Source organism: Camelus bactrianus, chromosome 22 (assembly GCF_048773025.1).
Source record: "Camelus bactrianus isolate YW-2024 breed Bactrian camel chromosome 22, ASM4877302v1, whole genome shotgun sequence".
Lineage (NCBI taxonomy): Eukaryota > Metazoa > Chordata > Mammalia > Artiodactyla > Camelidae > Camelus > Camelus bactrianus.
Genome location: NC_133560.1, coordinates 9,329,300 through 9,354,880, shown reverse-complemented (window position 1 = coordinate 9,354,880; position 25,581 = coordinate 9,329,300). Strand labels below are relative to the sequence as shown.

General features: G+C 45.3%; 1 long non-coding RNA gene across 1 annotated transcript; it reads right to left on the bottom strand.

The window, feature by feature from the left end:
* Positions 1 to 4,379: 4,379 nt before the first annotated feature.
* On the bottom strand, positions 4,380 to 6,967 carry LOC123614396 (uncharacterized). Its single transcript, XR_006721747.2, has 3 exons — positions 6,860 to 6,967; positions 5,815 to 5,913; positions 4,380 to 5,389 (listed from the first exon to the last, which is right to left on the bottom strand). It is a non-coding gene; the product is annotated as an uncharacterized LOC123614396 (long non-coding RNA).
* Between the last annotated feature and the right edge of the window lie 18,614 nt (positions 6,968 to 25,581).

The following is a 25,581-nucleotide window of genomic DNA, read 5'->3' as shown; positions in this document are numbered from 1 at the left end:
GGGAAAAAGTGTTACTACTATGCTAAATATACATAGAGATTTTAAGACCTGTTCTGATGTCAGAAATTGAAAAATAAATAATGTGTACTTTGAAAATAAGAAGATGAGGTAGTAATTGCCGGGGAGAAATTCTGCAGGGATCTAGGCAGAAGTCCTTTGGCAGGTGATGGCCACTGCAGGGACTCCTGTTTCGGTCAGGACAGTTCCAGATGCCCAGGAAACAGCCACAGACATGACTGGGCTGGATTTCAGGCTGGTTATTGACAAGGGAGCCCGACCTCTCCACTTGAGGGAACGCTCAAGGGATGATTGCTAGTGCTTACTGAGCACTTACTCTTGCTGTTAGCTGAGTGAGTAAACGGTTTACACGGATTATTTCATTTCGTCTTCACCAAAGCCCTCAAAGACAAAGATGATTTCACGGATATAGCAACTGTGGCTGAAAAGAGCCCAGTGCCGCTAATTGGTTGGTGAGCAGTGATGCACAACTCAACCCCCTGTCTCCGCAGAGGCGCCAAGGTGGGCAGGTCTCAGTGCCTGTGCTTCCCAGTCCAGTTCTCAGCCATGCGCAGCAGCCGGCGACCTGGGCACCAGTCATCCCCGAAGCCCCTAAGGATGCGGGGGGAACACAAACCAGCACAGATGGTCAGCTTAGAACTCACCGGGGGGCGGGGGGCGGGGGGCGGCGGTGGAGCTGGAGAGAGGGTGGGCATGATTTACAAGCAGATGAAATATTCCTGTGTGGAAATCAGATGAAACAAGTTTTCTGGGACAGGCTAACATTCAGATGTTCTGTCCTATCTGCTGTCAGTCAAGTGGTGCATCCTGATTTTCAGTCTGCAGATTATGAAAGTGAAGGACATCTCAGGCAGAATTGAGCTTCTAGAGATAAGGAGCCGCAAATATAATCCGGGCTTGGCAGTGACCACATCAGGCACGGTTTATGAGATAATGAATGAAAAGGCTATTGGAATCAGGGAGTACCATACAAAAGAAAGAGATCGTTTTATATGATCCAGATCAAGAGCGCCTTCCCCGACTCCCCCCTCAAAGGAGCACCTCCTCCCTTCCCACGGGGAAGGCCCGTGACACACTGCAAACAAGCATGACCTGAATCATAAGTGGGTTCGACTCGCTGCCCTGCCTCCTTCCCGTTGTGCAGCCTGGAATCAGCAGCTTCACCTCTCTGAGCCTCGGTTTCTTCGGCTCTTAAGGGGGAATAATAATACCCACAGAGTAGATGATAACCATGACAGCACACGTTTGTCACATGTTAGGAGCTGAGCACTGCGCCCACTGCTTTGTACATTTCGGGGCATTGCATCTTCCCAATAAATCACTGTTTATCAAGAGGAGAGGCCCAGAGGGGACACTGCTCGTAAGTTACAGAGTGAAATTCAAACTCAAGTTTATCAGACACTAAGGCTTAGAACTTAACCACCTACTGATTGGTCGGAGAAGAAGCCGGTGATTAAACCTGAGAGCGGCTGGAGAAATAAGACCTCCGACAAGCTAAGGACGTTGTAGGTCTTTATGGACATTCTAATGGCATGGAGTGAGTTTTGTTAAAGAGAAGAGAAGGGAGAGGAAAGGGGTTTTTTGATGTTCTTTTTTTTCTCTTTGGACAGGACTTTGTATTTCCCAAGACACTTCACATACGCAATCTCTCTTCTTTTTCTTTCCTTCTTTGTTTTGTTTCGTTTTATTGAAGTATAGTTGATTTACAATGTTGTGTTAGTTTCTGGCATATAGCATAGTCATTCAGTTATATATACATATACACACTTTTTCATGATAGGTTACTATAAGCTATTGAATATAGTACCCCGTGCTATACAGTGGGATCTTGCTGTTTGCTTTATATGTAGCACTTTGTATCTGCTAATCCCGAATTCCTAATTTATTCCTTCCCACAACCCCAGGACACAATCTCTTTTGGTCCTGATGCTAATCCAATGAGGTACCCAGGACAGATTTCAGTACCTCCACTTTACTGAAGATAAAATGCTTCCTAAGTAGCTTAAGCAACTGTCCAAAGGCCCCACTAGTGACAAAGGTGCAGGTACAATTTCAGAGGTGGCCACAGGATTAAAAAGAGACAGGTCATGAGCGAGGACTTGGCATGTCGACTGGCATCCAGCAAGCGCTCAATAAATGCTTACAGGATCTGAAAGGGTTTGAAAAGGCTTCCTGGACCATACTCTTTCCCTCTTGTCCCAAGCGCGGAACTGCCACTATGAAGCATATTTCAGCTACGGTGCAGAGAGGAAGTTTTGGATAACATGGACCATTTGGTGAAAAACTTGGGGTTGTTTTGGACATGGTCAGGGTCAGGTGGACAGGTCTGCAAGGGGCCAAGTGACTGATTCTACCTGTCGCTTCAGGGGACCTCAGAGCAGGAAATAATCTAGAGATGGTCCGGTTCCCAGCTCCCAGCTGCCAGGCTCGGTGGCATCCTGAGAGGTCCTGCTGTATCTGAATGCCACCTGCACTGCTCTTTTCTTATAGTTTGCCTGAAATCAACTCATTTTTTTAAATTTACATGAATGTTAAATGGTATTGAATGGCAATACATTCTATTTATTCAATATGTGTACATATCATTCAATATTCATTCAGGAAATCGTGGATTTGATCTACTGGGGGGAAGGTTTTTCTAACATGTGCATCTGTTCCAGTTCATGTATTTCTAAGAAATACATAGTGATTAAAAAATTAAAATGTGCCCATGGTCCACACTTCTGGAAACTCGGGTCCAGGCACATGCCTTCATTGTCTAAAGGAGAAAATGCAACATCAGAGAACTTATGACAGAGATAATGAGTGGTACAGGGAGTCTTAAACTCAAGTCTTAGAATCTAGGGCTTTTTGCCAGTAAATGTTCCCTTTTGACATCAAGCTCTACAACATTAGCCCCCTAGAGTTGCCTGGGACCAGTGTTGGGCGGTGGGAGATACAACATCAAAGTTTTCCCAGTGGAGACCCAGGTAGAGGGGCTATGGGTGATTCCGGGCTCTCCTCGGTGCTAACTGCCATCTTCTCACAGGCTGTGCATCGCTTCTGTAATCTTGGTTTCTGTGTTAAAAAAAAAAGAAAAAAAAAAAAGGACAGTAATGTGATTTTAAAAATATTTTTATAATATGTATGCTTCATAAATCCAGAAAGATGTGCATTGCGCCTTCCGGGTAAAGTTCATTTTTGCTATTTGCAAAGTGTTTACTCTCTGATAGACGTACCTGTCAGTGGCTGAGCATGTGTTTTGCACCAGGCACCGGCTTAAGGCGTTTTCCATGCAATGGTGATTGCATTCTCACCAGCTTGGGAGGTAGATTTTATTTTCTGTGTCTTCCAGCAGCCTTAGTAAGGGTTAGAAGTGGGATCTGAGCTCAGGGGTCTCTCCTACACAGATTTCGCGTCTCAGAGCAGCAGACAGATGTTTAGAGACAGAGCGATGGCCATGCTGGACCTAATGACAGCGCCGTCTCCTCCGAGGCTGGCCTGGAGATGGGAGGGATGCTGTTGGTCCCAATTACCCAAACTGCGGAGGCTGACGAGCAAGGGGTTTATACCATTTGCCCATAAAAATCACACAGCACTTCCGGCTCCAGGTTTTTCTCATCGCTGAGCACACCGCCCCCAGCTGGTCGGACGCGTTTACATCCAAGGGTGGAAGCACAGACTACGCCTGCGCGAAGGCCTCGGCCTCGCTGATGGGAACCCCGCCTCCCTGCAAAGGGCGACTTCAGAGAGGCCTGTCATCTGATAGTCAACGGCTCGTCCTGCCCGTCAGGGGGGAGTTAAAGCATAGTTAAAGTTTAGTGGACTTCATCTACTTAATAATAAAAGTAATAATGGCCCAATTAATAGCAATCCTGTGCACTTTTATGGATGCTTTCATCTGAGAATCAAAGTGGTTTGGAAGAGAAGCCATCATTAGGCTGATTTTACAGATGAGAAAAGTCAAATGACTTGCCCAAGGTAAGGGCTGAGTCAGCCCCGGAGGGAGAAAGCCAGGCTCCCTCGTTCTGTCTCTCCCTCCCTCCCTCCCTGTGCCTGGCACTTCGGCAGTATCTTTCATCTGAGAATCTTAAATTAATCTCCCAACAATTATCACCATTCATCGGTGGCCAGAAAAAAAAAAATCTCTACCTGGTTTGCCCAGCAGCGGAAGTCTCCATCCTGTGCCACCTCTCCAGGCCGACAGGGAAGAATGGGTGCTGTGTACCCTCCCAGGCTGGGCCCAGGGTCCTGGGTCTCCCCACTCGGTTGATCTAAGGCCCCATGAAACCGAGCGACTGGGAAGGAAACAGGCAGCAGGCCCAGTATGTGAAGCTGTTTCCCAAAAGTCATTTTGATGATACCGGCTTTGAGGGTTTGTTTATTCAAACTCACATAAATCCAGACATCGGAGCACGGGGTAAAAACAGAGGTTGGAGTCAGATACATCTGGATTTGAATTTTGACTCTGCCACTTATTGGCTGTGTGTCCTTAGACAAACTGCTTGCCCTCTCTGAGCCTCAATGTCTTTATTGGTAAAATCAGTACGAATGTATCTCAGGTGATTCTGACTCCAGCAAAATCAACTGCACATGCTCTCTGTCTCCTTCTGTAATTGAAATACTGCGAAATGATATTTTGCAGTTATAGGCTTTAATATACTGTACCTTGCCGTATACATTCTAGAATATTAATATACCCATGGTGCAGAGAACACATCCCAAACCAAATACACCAACATTTATGGGTAGATATTTTTAAAGGATTTTCAAGAATAATTTTAGCAATATTCAATTTTTGCCTTCCACTCTGATCAGAGGCGCTGATGTCCTTCCGCTTAATAGCCATGTGTGACCGTTGGGAGGTTAGAAAGAACAGAACGTGTGTGAGCCACTGGGCGCACCACAGTGGGAACAATTTTCATTAGGTACAGCCTAACAGAAGTACAAAGGTGAAAAAAAATTAAAATAAAACAAAAATGTCTTGCCTCTAAGAAAGGAAAAAAGGAGTCGAAAGAAGAGGCAGAAGGAGAGAAAAAGCTGCCCTGAGCGGCCGTGATCGGCGGGCAGGTGCGGGGCTGCTGGGATGGTGGTCCTCAGCCCCACGACGGCCTCGCGGGAAGACGCCGCCTGCGCGCATCTCCATCTCGCCGCGCAGATGAGGAAGCAGGCTCGGAGTCAGGACAGAACCTGTCCAGGTTCACTGAGCCAGTAAGCGGCTAATAGGGATTTGAGCTGCAGCCTGTCTGATCCCCAAGCCTGTGTTCTCTGTTGGGTACTTGGAAGTCTTCTTCCTTAGAATGCATTTTTCCCAGATTGGGTGACGAAGAGTGTATCTGCTTATGCCCGTCAGGGTCCTGGCAGGAAACAGCTGACACATTCACCAGAGGACCTGAGGGTTAATGAGAATCAAAGATGTGGGCAAGGTGAGATTCAGCGCCTGGGTAGCCACTCCCCCAGACCCAAAGGGATGAGGGGAAGCAAGCGTTCCTGGGCACTGAGCAGAGAGAGCTCTGCAGAGGGGTCCCTTCAGCAGGGTGGGCTGGGGTGTGGATAATAAATTCCCCGCCTCCCTCTTCTCTCTCCCTCCAATCTCCAGCTGGGCTCCTTACAGACCAAATCACAATGAAAAGCAGAAGGAAGGGGCCCTGTTTTCTAGGTCAGCCTCCTGGGACAAAAAGTGGAAGGGGGAAGAGTAGAGAGCAGATGTGGGGTGGGACAATGAAAGGACCCATCTTCAATTATGAAGAGCCTCAGTGTCCAGACCGCCTCTCCTCCCAGAGCCAGGTGCTAAAGTCCCGGCTGGTCAGCCCTAACTTGTTCTAAGAGTCCTTGGAAGGTCTTGTCAGTAGGCACGAAAGCATCCCTCGAAGCTGGTGAGAGAGGCACGTCCAGTTCATTTCACAGATGAAGCAGCTGAGGTGCAAGAACAGGAAATGATTGACACAAACACAATGAGGGACATCGCCAGAAAGGGAAGATGGTGGATGGATTGCTCCTTCTGGCCCCCAACTAGCATATTCATTCATCCATCCCTCCGTCCATCCATCCATCCATCCATCCATCCATTCAGGAATTATCTAACTATCTATGAAGTAACCGCGGTGTCGCAGACATCCTAACTGACAGAAAGCCTGGGGCGATGATGTATGTTTTCACTCTCCCATGGCTCAATTATAGTGATAATCACCGACATTTATTCGGTGCTTACTGTTTGCCAGGGACTGTGCGAAGAACTTGCCTCTCGCTGCATTATCTCATTTAATCCCCCAATAACTCTCGGAGGGAGGTAGCATTGTTATGGTCTCCAGTTTACCAATAGGAAGTCGAGCCTTAGAGAGATTAAGGAACTCTCCAGAGTTCCCCAGCTGGGAGGTCTAGCTCCTTCTGACTCCTGAAGCTAGTGTTGAAGTCCCATGCTGCGTTTCAGCGCCCCACACTGGCCACCAGCAGGATGCGCGCTGCCCACAGACCGGCTTTACTTGTTTTTAACTAAGCCAATGTGCAAACGCTGAGAGATTTCATTTTTAAAAATCCAGATTTCCTCACTTTTCTGATGAGGGTCTGGAAGACCTGGCCATGTGGGGCCTGCGTTTCTTTCTGGCACAACTGCATGTCTGTGTAGTTTGTTCATAGTAGCACCCCCCACCCCCCCACCACCTGTCTCCATAGGGGACCAGAGTCGTGGTCCTGGAGGGTCTGCCTCTTCCTTCCACGGCAAAATGCAAAGCGGGGTGAGCACCCCTAGGATGGGGGCTGGAGCTTTTACCCTGGAAAGGGTCACTTTTCTTGCTACTTGGCCAAACCCCTGGGAAACCCTCAGACACAAAGGATTCAGGGCAGTAAACAGCTAATAACGTACCTGGCCTCTGCTCCTCCCGGCCGGGCCCTGGCCATGCAATACAAAAGGCAGTCCCACGATGCCAGGAAAATGCCCGGCCACCGAGGCCCGTCTCCAAATGCAGCCCATGGCAACCCCATTGAAAGCACAGAAAACACTTTCAACAATATCACCTTTTATCTTCGCTTTGTGGGCCAAAGGGATAAAACACAGTTGCCAAACACAAATTAATGTGTAATTATTTTCCTGGCCTGAATCATTTTCTTTCATGTGTCAGAGCATGCTGAGCAAATAGCACCACACCTCAAACTTTAATTGTGGTAATCGGGGCACTGAGCCACAAGAAAGTCTTTTTCTAATGCCTCCTTTAGTGCTGACTTTCAAGTTGAAGCAACCGACTTTTTTTTTACCCCCTCCCCATCTCTTCTTTTTAAGAAAAAGAGACATATATTAGCCGGAGAGGTCTCAAGGCTGCTGCAACCTGTATTATGCCTGCTTGGCTATAGGAACGAGCCCCGCCCCCCCCCCCCCAATATAAACACAACCATCTTTGACAGGTGACTTAGTGCGCTAATAGCTGTTCTTTTCTCTTATTCATTGGGTGACTAATTATTTGCTTAGTGAGTTTGAGACCACCTATCTTTGTATTAATACTATAATAGGATGTATGCTCTGTTGTCTGTCTGCTAAGATGGTCTTGAAGTTTGAGTTGCATGAAACTAGCTTGCGACTAGAGAAAGGGGGGGTTTCCTGTGGGCCTCTGTCAAAAGGAACATCGGTTGGGGTCTTCTGATCCTCTAAGCTTTGTGTTGTAAGGAATTCTGAGCTGTTTCTTCTTTCTGCCTCAGCAGACATAAGGCGATGCTCCCAGGTCCATGACGATGGAGTAGCACTAGAAACCAGTTCCTCACTCACAGGGAAATCACCTCCGTCTTCTCACTGGGGCAGACCGTGTTCAAAGGTGTTTCTGGGGAATCAAAACACAACTGTACTTCTCTGTTACCTCTGGTCCCTCAGCGCCGGGCACAACATTGTCATTAACTGGGAGTTCTATCAACTCTTCCTAAGGCTCATTTGGGGTCCTTTGGGGGTGAGGGAAGATGGTGGGGCGGATGACTACACTCTTCTATAAGGAATCCATGAATTTTGAACACGAGACAGAAAAAGACCCTGAGTCTAGAAATGTTCTCTCCTTTCCATTTTAGTGTTTTTCATTACGAAGTGCCCAGCCCACGAGTGTCTGTATTCACGCCACTGACACAAGGTAGGTGCCCAGTAATATATGACAAGCAGAGGAATAAATTATGCACAAGTGAGTATCTTAAGAAAGTTTGTCTTAAAGGGATTTTGCGCGGGATAGGCTTAATTCTTTATTTATGCAGTCGTGCAAAGATGCATGCATTTATTCAACAATTATTAAGTATCTACCCCAAGAACTGAGGATTTTGATAAAGAAAAAAGACTCAATCCCTGCTCTCAAGAGAAGTCTGGAAGAAGTGGACATAGCTGGAAAGCTTCAGAGCCCTGGAGTTAGGACCACTATGGAGAGAAACACAGCTGGATCGGGCAACACCGACAGGGACCAACTTATCAGGGATGCGCTCCTGGTTCTTACGGTGGTTCTTTGAATGCCGTTTGACATGACGTGTTCACGGACATTAACAATTAAGATGATGGTAAAACAGGAAGGGCTATGTTGGAACCGCACTTGTTTATCAACGGCGTGAGCAACTGCTTGGCTAAACTGAATAGCAGTTTTCAAATATTGGAAGAATATTTTCTTCCATTTTGTGGGGGCTATTCCCAATGCAATGGCTACAGGTGCGACACTCTTGCAAGTTTAAGCTGCATTATTGAGATTCTCACCATCACTTTGCTAAATCGAATCGATCAAACCAACGTTGAACTAAGCCCTTATCAGTTTGCCGATTTCCATGTGGTAAATATTCCAGCTGTGGCTGACTTCAAAGCTACCAATGTGATATCACTGAGGGGACACCATAGGGCCCCATTATGTGGAATCTCCACCAGACAGACACCCTGGATGTAAATAATCTTCAGAGCGTAGATAATAGTAAAATGTAATAAAATAATTAGGAAGTGATGAGTGTTGAGTATTTATGACCTTTGTTTTTAATATAATTTACTTAATTATAAGTGTTTATAATTTAATCTTTAATAATTGCTGTGTTTAACAACCAGCTTGCAAAATCCCTGACAATTTAATAATTGGCTTTCTCAGACTGGTAAGGGCAGGCTCTGGCACATTCCTGGGCCTAATCCAACGTGGGAGGTCAAGGAGGGCTTCCCAAAGGAGGTGGTGATTCCTGAGCTGAGAGGCACCATAGTGTGGGGAAGACACTGGGCTCCAGCCAAATTCCTGCTCCGGGGATTTAAATCCCAGATCTGCCTCTTCCTGGCTCTGTGACCTTGTTAGTTACTTCGCTATTCTCTGCCTCAGTTTCCAGTTCCTTAAAGTGGGAATGATAATGCTTAACTCACAGAATTGTTTTGTGCATGAGGTGTCTGGCCCCTTGAGGTGCTCTCACGTTGGAGTCCCGGGAAGGTGAGGGAGGATGGGGAGCAATCCAGATGGATGGGGAGAGCTAATGCACAAAGGCGACCAGAGAGAGAAACAGGGGCTCATGGAAATGGCCTGTTGTTCTGCAGACGCAGCATCCACAAAAGGACAAATGAGGCTGGCAGGGTCGGCAGGGGCCTTGAATGTCACCCTTAGAAACTTGGCCTTGATCCTGGAGGTGGGTTGCTGCGCTCTCAGGGAGGTCTGTCTGGGCTTGTCTCCTCATCTTTAAAATAGAGCTCGCTCAGCCCATATCACTAGTTAGGATGATCATGGCCATTACAAGGACTACAGGAAAATGCTCCATGTGGAGCCTGGCAAATGTAGAAATGGTCTGGGTTATCATTGCTTTTATTATTCCCAGAGCCCTGCTCTGTGCCTGGGAATGAGAGATGAGTGAATGTTTGTGATGCTGGATTGCCTCAGGCAAAGATACTCTCCCCCCCCACCCCCCCATGCCCTGGAGCGCAGGTCAGATGACCCCCAAGTAGAGCTGGCAAGGCCTCTGGGAGGGATCTACCTGCTGCAGCCGGGGCTTGGCTAGAAGCGGCTTTCCCCTGGGGGGCGATCTGGAGGGTGCAAGAGGTCAACACCTGGGGGGACTCTTTAAGTCCCTCTGAAGGAGATCACACCAGGTGGCGTCCCCACAGCCCACGGAGGCTGCTGTCAGGTTCCCAAGCGGCCATCAGCTGGTGCTGGCGCCCATCACCGCTGCCCCAAGACCGCCTTTTCTTCCTGCGCTCGGTGAACGTGACCAGTCAGGCTGATTCTCTGGATAATTTGGGGCCCTAAGTGCTGTTGCTGGGAAACAATTTAAGACATTTGCTTGTGGGGGAAAGGTACAGCTCGGTGGTAGAGTGCGTGCTTGGCATGCACGAGGTCCTGGGTTCAATACCCAGTGCCTCCATTAAAATAAACACCTAAACCTAATTACGTGCCCCCTCCTCAAAAAAAAAAAAAAAAAAAAGACATTTGCTTGTTTGTTCTGCAGGAAATCACTAGCTTGCCTGTTTATGGAAAGCTGTTTCGAGCTCTGCCAGGTATCTGGCTGGAACAGACACAAGCCAAGAACTTACTGTTGCTTTTTAAATTGAGTACCTACTGTGTGCCGGGTGCTTTCACGGAGTTAGTCCCAGACTATAGCCCACAGTTGTTTGTGAGGGATTTCTGGGAATAAGCTCAGTCGACAGAGGAGAAATGCTGGGTTTCTGAAGCATCTGCAGGGCTCTTGTCTCATCGCAGCCTTGGGACAGCTTGAGGAGCAGTTGTTACGAACACCCTTTCAGAGATAAGAAAGATGAGCTGCAGAGAAGTGAAGTGAATAATGGTAAATAACCAGGATGACTTCTGAGCGTCTGGGACTGTGCAGAATTTTTCCGCGCATAAACGGCTTCCCGAGCTGGCACAGTGGGGTGAAGTAGGTGCTATTATTAGCACCCTTGTTTCACAGCTGAAGACTCTGAAGCTCAAAAAGATCTTAGCTGCTAAGTGGTGGGACGAGGATGTCAGCCCCAGCATCATTCTAGAATCCAAGCTCATAGCCGAGACTGGCAAAGAGCCCGGGGCTGGGAGGTGGAGTCGGGGTTGTAACCAGCCGAGGTTGTCTCTGAAGGGCTCCTCCGTTCTTCCCATCCCCCCAGCACCATCACCACCACCATCTTCTTTCACTTTGCGTGGTGACTTTCACCCTCTGAATGTGGAACGATGTCCCCTGGGGAATGACGTCCCCTGGGGCTGAGATTCAACCGCCAGCGCAGGCGCTGTGTGGGTTCACATTCATCCACGGTTTCTGGGTCCACTTGAATCAGTTCTCATCCATTTCTTGATGGCAATCTAGAAAATCGGAGTGAAAATAAAAACCATCCTCTGTCCTCCCTCAAGCCCTTTCTCTCCCCTCAACAAAGATGCAGTCCCAGGGGTGAGTGAAGCACTGCTCCCTGTCCAGGGAGGGCCGGGGAGAAAGGTACTGTATGGACTCCATGCCGGATGGCTTTGCTCCGCCTCCGGTGGGCTGAGAGTGACCAGCTCCTCCTGGAACGGCCGGCTTTGCTGTTTCTCACTGCACCCACTGCTCTGTGCCTGGACCAGATACTTCACAGCCAGCATCTCCCCACTAACACCATCTCATGGCTTTTGTTTCTTTGTTTTTCCTTTTCCTTTCCTTTCGTTTTCTTTTTCTGTAGCCAAATTCAATTTTGAGACTTCATCCCACCCCTCTCCCCAAGGAAACAAAGTAGAGAGAGAACAATAGGGGACAAGGGGCTGGAGGAGCTGGATACAGTAGAGAACAAATCTCTATGGTGTGCTAAATGCCGCTGGGAGAGAGGTTTTCCTGTTATTTTCTGCTTACCTCGGTAGAATCTGCTTTTCATAATAAAAATATGACCGAGAATGACTGCTCGGCTCCTCATCTCTGAACTTAGAGTTATTTGGAATCTCAGCTCTGCCATCCATTGCTGTGTGACCTTGGGCAAGTGTCTTAGCCTCCCTGAGCTCTTACAGCCTCCTCCATGAAATGGGAGAGTACAGACTGTGTCTGGTTCGCTCTTGACTGAGCCTCTCAGAGCTCTGAGGTGGAAACTCTCCTTGTGCCCATTTTATAGATGAGAAAACTGAGGCACAGAGAGGTTAAGTACACTGCCGTAACTCATAGAACTAGAAAGCAGCAGAAACAGGATGCAAACCCAGGCCCTCTGCTCAAAATATTCATTTTCTTCTCCTTTTCTCATCGCTTACTCTGAACTTGGTAAATTTTCAATATCATCTCTCTGCCTCAGAGAATCTTGGACGCAGTGGGTCTGAGAGAGGACTGACCCACCCACAGGTGAACTATAGGGGAGAATCACTCCACTGTCCACTTTTTTTCCCCCGACAATACTTTTCCTTCGTAGAACATTTTCAAAATAGAATTAAGCCAAAATAATAAATTATAAACCATCCATAACCCCACCCACTCCAAGGTAACGACGCTTAACTCCTAGAGTTATACCTCAGACACCTTTCTATGTATATTAATGCGTACTTTTCAATATCTAACCAAAAAACAGTATTATGATACATAAGCTTTTGCTTTGATTTTTGGTCCTAGAGTGGATATGGCTTTAGGAATTTATATGATTATAGATATACGATGTCAAAATCACGTAGGTGATGCTGAAAGTGATAACGTAAAAAAACCACTCCACTCCCACCAGCCTGAAGTGATCACCATTCACTTCACGGTGTTGATCCCTCCAGCCTTTCTCTCGCATAACGAATATACACTACATTTGTTTTTGCACAAATGTGACCATACTTGCAGTTTTTTGAATGGTTATTTTTTCTGTAATATTATATTGTGGGTATTTTCCTAGGTCAATAAATATAATGCCACAGTATGATTTCCAGTGACCAGGCAATATTTCATTTTACACATGTGTCATAATTTAACCATTCTCCCATCATTGGCGGTTTAGATTGTTTCTAACTTTTTCTTTTTGCAAACAGTACCATGATGAACAGCCATATGGCTGAGTTTTCGAGCATTTTTAGTTATTTTCTTAAAATAAATTCTGAAGGTTAGCCCAGTTGCATTGAGAGGCACATCTGCTTTAGAAAGTCATGGACCAAAATAAGAACGCTGCTCCTGAGACACTGAATTGCAGAGACATTTGGGAAGAGCTCACATGATGGGGGATTAGTGAACCACCTGTATTCTAGAGGATAAGAGGATTAGTGTTTATTTTGCCTCCTGAAGAGGAAATGCTGCTTCTCAGTTGGACTCTGTCTGTCTGTTTTTCTAATGTTCGCATCGTGCATGTGTGCCTCCCTAGCTCAGATGCCAGCTCAGATGCTAGCTCTCAAGGTCCAAATGTATCAAACTTCCATCATCATGTCTTTCTGAGTTTTCTAGGTTCCCAGGACTTATGTCCTCCCTCAGTGTCACTGTGGGCACATCTTGGTTTCCACAGCAAAGCATTACCCATCAAGCATTTCTTCCATCCCTGCAGAATTTTCTGGGAGGTTCTGATAAGGAATAACATTCACTCCCACAGCCATTAGTCATCTCCACTTCTCCAGGGTTCCTCTTCTTCAGAGTTCTGCTCCCCAAACGGAAGGTCTATTTCTCTGCCTCTCACCATGCATGGCCCTGATTTTCAGTCTCCTCTCTCCTCCATAATACATTCCCCCTAGGAATTTCAAATGTGTTACTTAAATACTCCCCTAGAATATCACTTTCTACCCTAACCAAGATGTCAAGGTATTTCTTCCAAATGAATGCACTGCTTTCCAAAAGAACAATTTTGTTGAATCAGCTTTTCTAACTCTGTCTTACGTATCTCCATTTTATTTATAATAAATCTAAGTGACTGTGTCAATTTAAAATATTTGGTTCAGTTGTGCCCATCTACCCAAGATATGTCCTTAGAAAGTCCAAGAATAATTTGTTATTCAGGCTGCCTCTCCCGACCAAAGTGAGTACAGCTATCATTTCTGTGCTCTGATTTGGGTACTAAAATTATACTTAGCACATTTTACACAAATAAAGTAATAAAAGAAAAGAAAAGAAAATTTGTAGAATTTCAGCTCCTTTCTCAACATTTTGCCTTATGTTATATTTAGTTGTTTACATTTATGTTTCCACCTTTATCGTCCATTGGTTGTTAATTTCTTTAAGGCAAAGACAGAATTACTCAGCTTTGGACCCTTTATCTCCCATCTCCTCAGTCCCTACCCCAAGCATGATGCCTAAGACAAAGTTTTCCTGCAACAAATGCCTACACATTTAATTGGCTGTGATGTCCTTGAGTCCTCAGACTGTTCGCAAAACTTTTCAGGTGTGTCCCCCATAAATAACAACACTGTCATGAACACACACAAAGTTACACAGATTGCACCAACAGTGAGCTGGACAAATGTTTGTTTCCATCTGATGAGTTGGTTCCTTTCTGGTGCAATGAAGGGAATAAACAAAGATCAGACCAGTGAGTTTAGATATTTTAGGCAAAGCTTTCTTTCCAGATGGCTTACATTGGGATTTGTCCTTGAAGAGTTGGTGGGTCTCCATTTCTATCTCTCAGGCCACTGGCCTCTGCATATATCAGAATCTGACTTGGACTAATAGCTAAAAGGATGTTTTCTAGCTACAGAATCCAAGGCTGCCTAGAAGGCAAGAATTATGAGCTTAAGTGGAGCCCCTTTCTCTGGGTCAAAGAGGGTCACACTCTCCCATCCCATCTTCAAAATTCTTCCATTTTACAGAGTATTTCCTCTCTTTTTTTTTAACCCCAATATATTAAATTTAAAAGGAAAAAAATGCTATTTAAAACCTTAAACGAATCTCCTTATAAGATGAAATCTATCCCATGCCTGGAAATTAATTGTTTGACCCATCAAAGACAAGAAGCTTCCCTTCTAACACAGAAGCTCCATTTTTTCCTGAATCTCTAATTTGGAAGGCAGATAGTTGCTTTTTACATGGGTCATCCCTTGTATTTCCTACAATGACTCCATGAGGTGGGGGAGGATAGTGCCATAAAGGTCTGGAAACTGAAGCTTAGGAAGGGAAAGGGACCTGAAGCCTTGGGACCAACTGCTAGTACAAGACAGTCTAGGACATGCTTGCTAATAATGAAGTTATAACTGCTCTCTAGTAGCTGCTTTATATATGCCTTTTGGCTCCCAAGCAGAATTATTATCTCCTCAAGGGATATAACCATGTGTTTAAATTTTGTGCCCCTCACAGAACCTAGAACAGGGTTGAATTTACGGTCAAGTTCAAAAAATGCAACTTGGAGCCCATCACCCCCTTTCCTGGGTGCTATGTTTCTAACTTCTTACTAAAGAAAAATCCAACCCAAATTCTTAGACTTGACACCAGAGGACCACTAAAATTGATCCCAACCACTCTTTCAAACATCCCCCCCCCCAGGATTCCCTTAGACAAAATCATCCCAGTTAAATTGATGTGTTAAGAATTCCCCCAGCTGGTCTTGTGTCTTCCTACCCCAGTGCCTTTGCACATGCTATTCCTTCAGCTCAATCCATTCTCTCCTCTTTTATTCCCTGCTCCATTCCTCTTCACCTAATGGGTGACATCTTCATTTGGGAAACAAAATCATAACCAGACACTGAGTTTGGAGGGTGCATTTCTGGACACAGGGATGGAGGGGTATGGCCGTACCACTGATTGGTGAAAAAGTAAACATAAAAATAATGCTTCATCCTTCTACCAACTTTTATGTGCATCTCACAGTTTGACCACTGGTAAGTCAAATCACACGTTATACACTTTTACTAATATCTTTTCACCATCATCTTAATAATTTTGTCCATAAATACTATCTTTAAATGTTATAAAAGAGGCCACTTTGGCAAATAGGCTTGGGAAGAGCATGTGATTCCTTCCATCTTCCCCTCCCTGCCTTCCCAGCTGTGCCTCTGGTTGAATATTGTCACTTCCCCTGAGCAGTCTTCTCTAGCTTCCTAACACCAAGTCAGGGGGCCCTCCTGTGTCCCCACAGTGTTGGGTCTCCCCTTTCACAGTACTGACTACACTGAATGTAGCTGTACTTTGACATTCCATCTTTTCAACTAAATTGTGAACTCTTCAAGGGCAAGGGTTGGCAATATTCACCTCTCTGGCCCCAGGACCCAAACTACGCCTGGCACAAGTAGGTATCAGGAAATATGTTATGAAAATCTTAATTAGCCAGCCTGACCCTTACCCTCAGATTCTCCCATTGCTTAAGCTCTCAATTCTCCATTCCCAAAGGGCCACAGCTCCTTGTAAGAGCTGCTTTGCAGTTTCATCCAGGTCAAAGGCCAGTGCTCAGGGTTCTGTGAAGGATGTGCCAGCCCAGCCAGAACAGATGACACACGTGCAAAGAGTGTGTGTAATGTACACACACCTCCCCCGGTGAAACCCGATCGCACCACCCAGCTGCCGCCACCAACTCATGTTTCATATCACAGCTTGGGAAGAGGTGTCTTGATTTGCCAGCAGCCTTGTTTGCTTGAGTCGTGCCCCTCTCCAGGGTGGGCCTGAAATCGGACAGCCAGAAAGGAGCTCTTTTCACCCAAATAGACTGTCGAATTACTGATGACTTCAGATGCCAAGAGGCTTTGATCAAGATTTCTGCACCAGGCCCTGTATAACCACCAACACTTCCACCAGACTGCTTTTCATTATTATGTGATCTCAACACATTTAAAAAAAAATCATTTAACTGGTAATGGTTTGCCCATAAAGAGATGGTTCATTTAGCTCTGTTTCTTGTCCTGGTTTCTAAGTGGGGAAGCAAGTCTGCACTGTGGGAGTGGGTTTTGATATATTTCGTGTTCTCTGGCTGCTACTGCAGTGGACCGTGCAGTCCCCACCTGTTTTGAATCTATTAGGAAACTCGGATGGGGTTTTGATTGCCAAAGTTTGATTGTGTGCTAGGGCTGGAGTTGACAAGGTAGGAACAAAACAAGACCAACTCATATTCCTAACAGTCAGCCTCTAACAAGCTGGTGTTTGTTGGAAGATATTTTCTTATGACAAATGCTGGAGATTGTAATGATCTTTAATAAAGTGTGGTCAGCAATCCATCGAGTGAAGCTGCTTCACTACGGTTCTCTGCAAAAGGACTTCTCTCCCTCCACCAGAAATAAATAATAATGATGATGAAACCCTGGGGGCTTCTCGAAGGAGCGAGTACACCAGCTCAAGGTCACCCCCTTGAAGAAAGAGACTTCTGGAAGTTTTGGAAGTTGTGTTGATTTTTTTCAGATGGCATGCTGAGATTGTAGATGATTCTGGCAAAGAATGGACTATGAGATTTAGTGTGAATTTCTCAGTGTCTCTGGACCTCCATGTCACCAACTGTAAATTAAAGGAGAAGAAGTGATAAAAAGAGATCTGGGTAACCCGCACCTTTGTGGCTGTAGGTGCTTCTTGTCGGAATCTGTGGGGATTAACTGGAAGGGGCTGTGGTCATGGAATTGAGCAGCCTGGATGCAGTGCCTGCTCTGCTAACTACTAACACAGTTAACTCTGCTAACTGTGCGTGGAGTTGGTTGAACAGTACCCCCACCCCTCCAAAAAAAGATGTGTCTATATGTTCATCCTGGAGCCTATAAATGTGACCTTACTTGTGAAAATGGTACTTAAGAATATAATTAAGCTAAGAATTTCGAGATGAACAGATCATGCTGGATTATCTGAGTGAACTTTAAACCCAATGACAAGAGTCTTTATAAGAAAGAAGCAGACAGAAGATGAGGAGGCAGAGATTGGAACAGCGAGGAATGTAGGTAACCACCAGAAGCTGGAAAAGGCAAGGAAAAGAAGCAAAGTGACTCAGTTATACACACACACACATATTATTTTTCAGATTCTTTTCCATTATATGTTATTATAAGATATTGAAACATAGTTCCTTGTACTATATAATAGGTCCTTGTTGTTTATCTTTTTTATATACAATAATGTGTTATCTGTTAATCCCAAACTCCTGATTTATCCGACTCCCCTACTCCTTTCTCCTTTGGTAACCATAGTTTGTTTTCTATGTCTGTGAATATATTTCTGGTTTATAAATAAGTTTATTTGTATCATTTGTTTTTAGATTCCACATGTAAGTGATATCAAATGATATTTATCTTTCTCTGTCTGACCTCGCTTGATATAATAATTTCTAGGTCCATCCATGTTGCTGCCAATGGCATTATTTCATTCTTTTTTATGGCTGAGTAGTATTCCATTGTATAAATATACCACAACTTCTTTATCCAGTCATCTGTCAATGGACATTTAGGTTGCTTCCATGTCTGGGCTGTTGTAAATAGTGCTGCTATAAACACTGGGGTGCATGTATCTTTTTGAATTAGAGTTTTCTCTGGATAGGTTCCCAGGAGTGGGATTGCTGGATCATAGGGTAACTATTTTTAGTTTTTTAAGAAACCTCCATACTGTTCTTAATAGTGGCTGTACCAAATTATATTCCCACTAACAGTGTAGGAGGGTTCCCTTTTTTCTACACCCTCTCCAGCATTTATTATTTGTAGACTTTTTAATGATGGCCATTCTGACTGATGTGAGGTGTGTATATACTTATTTTGCATACACTTAGGCTCTGCAGAGCTGGCTTGGGGTGGTGGCAGGGGCAGGCTGCAGAAGATGAGGGCTGTATAAACATGTCCCTAATTCTTGCTTCAGCTAGAGAATTTCCATTTTTATCTGTGTAACATATTGGGCAGCTGAATGAGACTTTTTGAAAAAAGAATCCCACTGTCAAATAAGTTTGACAATCCATCATGAGACTAGACATTGCTTCTGCTCCCTTCCAGCTCTGACAGTCAGCAAATTAACACCTGGTCCCATTAGTAGAGGTGGAGCAACCCTGGAGGACAGGTTCATGGTCATTTCTTATTTGTAATCTCTCGTAATTTCCAGCTCTCAAGTAATTGCAAATAAATGACAAAAACAAAGTGTGTTTGATTTTTCAATCATTTCCTGAGCATCTAAACTCAGAACCTGTGTGTTTGGAGGAGTAGAGGCATCTCCAAAGAGGTTCCAGTTTGACTTGTACTGATCTGTCCCATTGCAGCCGCAAGGCAGGAACAGCAGTTAATGGTCAAAAATGCTTGCAATTCATAGCCAGCACCAGATAATCACTGCTTTCTCCAGCACCAGTGTTCAGGCAATAAAAAAATCTCTGTCCATGTTTTTCTGTGATGTGATAGAAAAAAAAATGATATCCTGACATTGACCTTAGAATTATTCTAAGGGAGGGAACTGCCTTTGTTTGGAAGACACAGCCTTGTAAGTGTTTGTGGGAAGATGTTGAGACATTGGAAGTCAGAATGTTAGCTGGCTCAAAGTTCCCCAGAGAGTCAAATTTATAGAGACAGAAAGTAAAATGGGGGTTGCCAGGGCCTGGGGGGAGGGGGGCTGAGGGGTTATTGTTTAATGGGGACAAAGTTTCTGTTTTGCAAGATGAAGTTACAGGGATGGATGGTGGTGATGGTGGCACAATATAAATGTACTTAATACCACTGAATGTTACACTTAAAAATGGTTGACATGGTAAATTTTATGTTGTGTGCACGTTACCGCAACTTTTAAAACTTGCATAAACCTACAATTAACTAAATCATATTTTTAATCTGCTTTAAAGGATAGTTTCTATTTGTTTGATAGTTATCAATTACAATTTATATTTTTCCTTTCAACTTTAATAGATTATTTGGACTTTTGTAGAAGAAAATTTTTTTCAGAAATTATATATAGAAAAAATCATTTTTATTTTTTAACTTTTTCCATTTACTTTACATTTCTGATCAGCTATATTCACATTTTGGCCATTTTGAATAGGAATATTTTATTTAAGAGTTGGTTCGCCTGAGTAATTATTTTTAAACCTTCAGACACATAAGGCATTCAGTTTTTCTCAAAAACGGGACCTTTGTTGGTGATGGTGGGTCCTCCCTGAGTGCCCTGTTGCTTCCCAAGCACCTTGGTCCTCCTGGTGTTGTTGCTCACTCTGCCCAGGAAGCCCTTCTGTCCATGCTCTGCCTTCTGCATAACTAAATATACCTCAAAGCCCAGCTCCAACGTCACCTCTTCTGGGAAGCCCTCAGTCATGTCAAGCAGAATAAATGTGCCTTTGTCCATTCTCAGCATTGCTATGCCCTCCTCTCTGTGACAACATACTTTTCATTGCATTGTGATTATGTTTTTTTTTCTCCCCCCTGGTCTAGGCTATAAGCTCCTTGAAGTCAGATACTGTGTCGTCTTCATCTTGACTTCCCATCTGCTAGCCCAGTGAAGATGCTCACAACTGGCTGTTGAATAAATTTGTTTTCTTGATGATGCAAAGTCATCATTTGACATAGAAGAAGCTATTGAGCTGAACAGAGCTTAGCACTAAAAGTTCTCTCTAGACTTTGCTTTTAGGGGCAAAGCATCCCTGGGCTGCAATTTGTCACTGGTGGCTGCATGGGGTCAACATCTTTCATCTTTCTTTTGATTTCCTGCTGGAAAAGACAAAGAACAAGCAAGTTCTGAGTTAGGAAGAACTGACAGCCCCCTTCCGAAGATGACATTTGGACTTAAACTTTGTGACAGCCAGACCATAGTGAAGATCTCTGTGAAGATGCCAGATCAGTAGGATAATCTTAGGTCTCTGTTTGCCTGGCACAGCCCAGGTTTATACCTATTGTCCCAATGTTGCAGAAAAATTTGTTACAGCTCAGTGTTACAGCTTAGTTGTGACAGCAACCTGGATCCCCACAAGAGACCAAGCAGCACTCGGAGAGTTGGAGAACTCAGGTTTATTACGCCAGCGGGCCCAGAAGAGTTAACACTCCAAGCTCTGGACCCTGTCTGTAGGTTTACACAATCTTTTATAGGCTGCCAGTTTACACTTTGCAACATCATATGAAATAAGGTGTAACAAAAGTTGACGAATTAGGAACAAGGTTTGTAGAAATGGACCAATCAGGAGGGAGAGAAATAACCAATCAGGAGTGAGGGAAATGGACCAATCAGGAGTGAGAGAAACAACCAATCAGGAGTGAGCTCCATGCAAATGAAGTACTACAAATGGACCAATCATGAGTGAGAGAAACAACCAATCAGAAGTGAGCTCAGGGAACCAATAGAATTTTACCGGTAAATTCCACTTTCCTAGAAGTAAGCCTTTCTGGAGGCAAAGAGTGGGATAAAGCCGCTGGGCCAGGGAACCGGATGGTGCTGGCAGGAGAGCAGTGGCCCTGCCTGGGGGTCCTGCCGGTCTTTTTTATGGGGCTTCCCACTTTCGCTCTCAACGTGTCCCAGTTTCACAAGAAATCAACTACTGTGAGTAATCTTTGAAAACAATGTGATGCTGTTCCGTCGCTTTCCCTAAAGCATGTCATCGTAATTTTAAAAAATAGAGAAATGGGACATGCATTCTAACCTTCTGAATTCTGAGTGGTGAGCCTTTCCCACCCTCTCAGATCAATCCATGTTCATCACCCAGAGAAACCCGAGTGGGTGGAGCTTCCCCAGTAACCCTGCCCCCTCCCCAAATTGGCTCCTGTCTCTCCACCTCCCCCTGCACACCCATAAATGTCCCTGCACCTCGGGAAATTATATTCTTAGAAGTTACTAGAATGTAAACTGTTGAAGGGCAATCATCCTCCTGTTAACCTTTGCCAAACACCTTATGAGATGGAATAAATATGGGTCTGGAAAGCAGATTCAGTCTGTAACCTGGGCAGACACGTTGTTGTCAAGAATCTTTTACTGTGTAACCAGTAGGTTCCACAGAATATATTACCCAGCGCTCGTTCAGGGAATACAACCCGACACGTAGCCTCCTCAGAGCCCCCTAGATGGACCCTTTCCATGGGGCCCCTTTGTCACGTCAGGAGTCCACTGTGATCTGAATGAGGCAAAACTTTTTAATTCATTTCTTCCTTTAAGGAAGGAGGAGGAGGGAACCCAGAAGAAAATATCAATTCAGACTGTATCTTTATGAGACAAAAAAAAAAAAAAAAAAAAAAAAAAGAAAGGGAAAGAGAAGAAAGAAAGAGGGAGTGATAATTACTCTCTGCCCCCAGGTCCTGACGGAGTGGTGAGTCTCTCAGACACTTTAAGTAGGCGCCACGAATTGTGTAAGCGCTGACCGGCTGGCGGCCTGCCTAGTTCACATGACAGCGATATCTGATGGGTTTGGCAAGGCGAGGTGGGGTGGAAAGGTGCCTGGGATCTAGGAGATGAAGAGTGGGGGAAGGGAGAAGACCATGAGAATCCTGAAAATGAAGGCTACAGGGGGCCTAGAAATATTGATGCCAATGGCATCCCTTTATTTCATGGATTGGGGACATCACCCTGCCTTGTGTTCGGGAGTAGAGTGAGGGCTGAACCCCACAAAGGATAAGCCCATGTCACTCCTTACTCACGATCCTCATCCAAGGGCCCCAGTCTTCGTGCTCAGTGGAAGCAGAATGATAAAATTAATTCTTGCTGGGGTAGCTACCTCCACCTCCTGCAGCTCAGCCTCCTGAGCTGGAAATTTGAAGACTTCTGCTAGCTGGAGGGTGGGGGGCAGATGGAGGCCAAACATGGGAAAAGGATCTAACACCACGTCCCCTCTCCCTGTGCACCCGCCCCCGTCCTGGCTGCAGTCACGCGTGTTTTTCTGTTGTCACTCCTGTCCCAACCGGAAGTAAGTATTTCTATTTCTGTTGTACACAGAAAGACAGAAGCTCCGAGAACATGAAACGGCTAGTCCAGCTTCGCCTGGGAGTGGCAGAGCTGGGATTTGAAACCAGGGATTTCTGGCTCTTTCCAGAGGGTTTGGCAGCTGCGGGACCGCAGGTGCACAGAGCATCTTCTACCAATGACCCCCCTGTCCCTTCCCTTCGGTTTCTTGCCAGTTCTCACTTTTGAGCCTGGGTTCATGCTGTCCCCTCCCCACCCCCACTGACCCCTTCTCCACCTATTAATTTCTAAGCCACCCTGCAAGGTCCAGTGCAGACATCCTGTATCCTGATGCCCCAGCCTCAAGGTTGCCAGTATTGTCTCATTCCTCAGCCTTGTATGTATCTTTTGTAAAGTGTATTTTTTTTTCATTGCTAAGAAACATTTCCCTTATTTTACCTTCTCTGATATCAGAAAATGAATATATATACTCTAGTAATATGGTTTCCATACAGTTTTTCGTAAGAAGTTGCCATTAAGTTGGTGGGTCATAGAATGGAAGGCAAACGGCCCTTCCTCCTGGCTGCTGGGAGAATTAGTCCTTCCCTCAGCCATCTGCCTTGAGTTTGAGTTTCCAGGCAGCGGCCCAGGATTGGCCATCTTTTTGTCCCACACCACCGCAGGGGCTCTGAGTAAATGCACTTGGCAAGTAAAACAGCTTTTATGTGTCACGAAGAGAACTGACACATAATTAAGCCTTGGATAAATCCTGTGAAATATCTTATTATTATCCCTCCTTTGTAGGTGAGGAAACCAATTCATCTCCAAGTTAGGGATGCTGTGAAGGGGAGAGCCTGAACACGGACACACATGTGTCCAGTGTCTCAACTACGCTCTGTCCTCTTTCTGCTGTTGGAGAGAAATCATCAGATCACAGGAAATACATGCTCATATAAATGAGATCAATTACCAACATAAATGATTTCTCTCTAGGGTGCAATGTGACATTAACTTGTATTCTTAAACCTGTGGTCTCTCTGGAGGCCATGACATGCATCTCACAGAAGGTGAGCGGTATTGACTGACCGATTGATTGATTGATTGATTGATTCATTCATTCATTCAGCAAGCACGTGCTGGTCTCTTGCTGGGAACAAAGCCCTGCAAGGATGTATTGATGGACCCGATGTGGTCCACGCCACAAGAAAACTAGTCTAGAATTGAATTCCATTTGACTGCAGGTATCTATCAAGCCTCTGCTCTGTGCAGGAACCTGCACTAGGATTTGGGGAAAGGATGATGAGCAACCAGGGTCCCTCCTAGAACTCAGGAGAGTTTCAAGCAAAAACACTGGTAACAGCCAGACCCAATGAATTCTTTCTACTGGGCTCCCAGTTGGCCCAGGTACACCACCAGGATGACAAGCAATGTCACAGCTCCTCCAGAGCTACTTCATATTTGACTTTCTATCTTCTCTTCTGGGGCTCCCAGGAGCAAAAATGTTACTTCATCTGCTTCTTCCCAGTATAATAGTAATCATAATAATTTAGCCACTTTATTGCATTGTTTAATCCTTACTGTCACCCTAGGAGGATCATTACTCTCCCAGTTATACAGATGAGGAAATGGAGGTCCAGAGAGGTTGAGTAATTTTCCCCAGGTCACACAGCTAGGAGGTGATGGAGCCGACATAAACTTGGGCGGTCTGGGCATAATATTGATGCGGGGGAGCAAACTCTATGTGATGTGGAAAATGGGGAGAGATGATAACACTTCAAGTAGTGGTAAACAACTATCCAAGGAATATTAGAGCCCCTTATGGGCTTCAAAGTTGACTTCCTGGCCTGGTTTGCATATTCAACTATCTGCACAGGCAACGCTGATTTTACCACTTCTAAGCATAGTGCCAGTCAGCTGGTTGCAGCCAAAATGAAGAGAGAATTATAGCTTCGATCTGGCAAATTCTGACCAAGATTGGGTATTGGGGGCAGAGGGGAAAATTTCCTTCCCCAATTTCACCCCCCCCCACCACCACCACCTCGCCCTGGCTCGGCGGGGGACCAGCCCTTCAGAGCAAATGTGAAACTTCATTTAGAACTGATGGTTCATTGGTTTGCAACTGTGCCAAATGCTGCCTCATATGTTTTTTCATATATATTAATTTCCTGGTATTCTTTCATTAAGGAGACTTTGCCGTGCTTTCAAATGATCCAACAGGGCATGGGTAAGGGGTCAGTCATGGTGCTGACTGGTTAGAATGCCAGTGCTTCACGTCCAATCCTCTTCCTGTGGCTGGAGCCCAGGGGAGTGGAACAGGTATTTCAAGCTGCCTGCTTCTCCAGACGGTGAAAGCAAACATACCCAGTGCCCCCCATCAGGCCCTGCAGAGAGGAGCCAGACACCGTCCAAAGCAGTGAATGAATGAATGACTGGCTGAACAAATGAAATATGTGGTTCTTCCGGTGTTGTATGGACCTGCCACAGTCTGTACCAAGTATGAGGTTATGGCCACGTCTGGACTTCAAAGTAAGAGCATGGTGGCTAAATGAGCTGCCTTCTGTAGGCAAATCAGCCTGAGCTGGAAGGCTGGACCTGGTTCCTCCTATGAGATTCCTCAATCCTTGAAAGTCTTGATGGCTCTGTAGTGTAGGGAAGTGGGGACCACAGGTCCTAAAGTAAGTTCAATGCCTATAACCCACTGCCCGGGACATAGCCACAGTACCCGTGAATGGCAATCATATTCTTATTTTCCTATTTTTAATAGACTTTCTCTTTTAGAGCAGTTTTAGGTTTACAGCAAAACTGAGCAGAAAGTACAGAGATTTTCCCCTACATCCACCTCCTGCCCCTCCAACATGCACAGTCTCCCCCAGCTCTGGGCATTCCCACCCTAAAGGGACCTTTGTTACCGTCGATGAAAAGGATTGACACATCATTATCACCCAGAGTCCATAGTTTCCAGGATGGTTCACTCTTGGTGCTGCTCATCCTATGCAACAGAGTATCCAC